Source organism: Cyprinodon variegatus, unplaced genomic scaffold (assembly GCF_000732505.1).
Source record: "Cyprinodon variegatus isolate N-32 unplaced genomic scaffold, C_variegatus-1.0 Scaffold82, whole genome shotgun sequence".
Taxonomy (NCBI): Eukaryota; Metazoa; Chordata; class Actinopteri; order Cyprinodontiformes; family Cyprinodontidae; genus Cyprinodon; species Cyprinodon variegatus.
Window position 1 is genome coordinate 1,115,520 of NW_015150535.1, and position 1,660 is coordinate 1,117,179.

Here is a 1,660-nt window from a genome sequence, read left to right on the forward strand (position 1 = left end):
ATAAATACAGTGAGGAAAATAAGTATTTGAACACCCTGCTATTTTGCAAGTTCTCCCACACAGAAATCATGGAGGGAAATCATAGGTGCATGTCCACTGCGAAAGACAGAATCTTAAAAAAAAAAAAAAAAAACTAGAAATCACAATATATCATTTTTTTTTAAACAATTTATTTGTATGATACAGCTGCAAATAAGTATTTGAACAACCGTCTATCAGCTGGAATTCTCACCCTCAAAGACCTGTTAGTCTGCCGTCAAAATGTCCACCTCCACTCCATTTATTATCCTTAATTAGATGCACCTGTTAGAGGTTGTTAGCTGCATAAAGACACCTGTCCACCCCATACAATCAGTAAGAATCCAACTACTAACATGGCCAAGACCAAAGAGCTGGCCAAAAACACTAGAGACTAAATTATACACCTCTACAAGGCTATGGGGAAATGGCCAAGCGACTCGGTGAAAAAAGAAAATGGAAAAAGGTAAACATGACTGTCAATCTCTCTCAGAGTGGGGCTCCATGCACAGTCTCACTTCATGGGGTGTCAATGAATTGTGAGAAAATAGCCAAGAACTACACCTGAAAAGAGCAGGGATCATCGTTTCCATGGTTACTGTTGGTAATACACTAAGACATTATAGTTTGAAATCATACATCGCACGGAGGGTTCCCCTGCTTAAACCAGCGAGTCAAACATTATGCTGTGGGGATGACGATGACAGAGAAGATGGAAGAAAACCTTCTGGAGGAAACCACACACGAAAAGGTGATATACATTTCTTTTTTATCTGAGGATTTTCATAAAGATACGGAAGAGCATTAGGGCCACTGAAAAAATAAAAAAAGGTAACAGATTTTAAAAAAATGCTATTTCAGGTTAATATGGGGAAAAAATTCTGAATTCTGACTTTAATCTCAGAATTTTTACATTTTTTTGCCGAATTCTGACTTTTGTTTTTCACACAATTCAGAATTTTTTTTCTCACACAATTCAGACTTTTTTTTCTCTCTCAGAATTCTGACTTTTTTTTTCTTGCAGAATTCTGACCTTTTTTTTCTCTGACTTTAATTTCACAGTTGGATGACTTTTCAGGTGCCTGAGGGCTCCCCGGTGATGCTATTTCATATATGGAAGAGCAGAATGTGATTAAAACAAGAGAGCTAGTTCAGTCTCTAAAACAGACATGGCCACAGCTTGATGCTAAGATGTTTGTTAGAGATCTCAGATTTCTGAGTCAGAATTCTGAGATAAATTCTGACTTTTCCCCCATATTAAAATGAAATAATATTAAAAAATCGGATAACTTTTTTTTATTATTCAGTGGCCATAATCCTCTTCCGTATAAAGATGTGTTGTCAGGTTAAACTATTTTTTTTTTATCTGGAAAAGGAAAACAATCAACTTTTTTAGGTGATGAGCATTGCCGTGTAAAATAAAGTTGACTGACATCGATTCAGCATCTTTTCATCGACACAACCTGCAGGTTTCTGATCCCCGACATGCGCACTCATTGTCCTGGCAAGTGGCCTGAAGATGAGATGCGGACGGGGTTCTGATTGGGCAGCGTTTTAGAGAAGTGGGCGGAGCTTGTTGTTTGGCTCCTTGGTGAAGATGTGATGCAGGAGAAGGAGAAGAGCAGGCTACAGCTGTTGGAGA